Below are 695 nucleotides of genomic sequence, written 5' to 3' on the forward strand. Positions count from 1 at the left end.
CCAACCCCAACCCCAAAAACACCGACCGCAACCCCAAAACCTTCAAATACTGACCCCAACCCCACAAACACTGACCACGATCCCAAACCCACAAAACCCACAACAGYCCCCAYRAAATACCGACCCCAAAACCCTCAAACACCGACCCCAACCCCAATTCCCCTAAAACCCAGTGCGGTGTCGGGGTGTGTCCCCAGGTGAATCCCGGGTGCGATTTGTGGGGTGGGGATATTCCCCGTTTGATTTTTGGGGTGGGGACATTCCCAATGTGATTTTTGGGGCGGGAACAATCCCAATATGATTTTAGGGTTATGGAACAATCCCAATATAATTTTTGGGGTTGGGACAGGCCGGGTGTGATTTTTGGGGTTGGGGTCATTCCCAGTGTGATTTGTGGGTTTGGAACATTCCCAATGTGATTTTTGGGATTTAGGACCATCCCAGTTTAATTTTTGGGGTGGGGACAGGTCCGGTGTGATTTTTGGGGTTATGGAACAATCCCAATCTGATTTTTGAGGTTGGGGCCAGTTCCCCCCCCTGTCCCCAGGTGTGATTTATGGGGTTGGGGTCATTCCCGGTGTGATTTTTGGGATTTGGGTCATTCCCAGTTTGATTTTTGGGACCATCCCAATGTGATTTTTTGGGATTTGGGACCATCCCAGTTTAATTTTTTGGGTTGGGGCAGGTCCCCTTGG

The sequence above is a fragment of the Malurus melanocephalus genome, unplaced genomic scaffold, assembly GCF_030028575.1.
Source record: "Malurus melanocephalus ecotype Western Australia unplaced genomic scaffold, MMel_1.1 scaffold_2095, whole genome shotgun sequence".
NCBI classification, from domain to species: Eukaryota; Metazoa; Chordata; class Aves; order Passeriformes; family Maluridae; genus Malurus; species Malurus melanocephalus.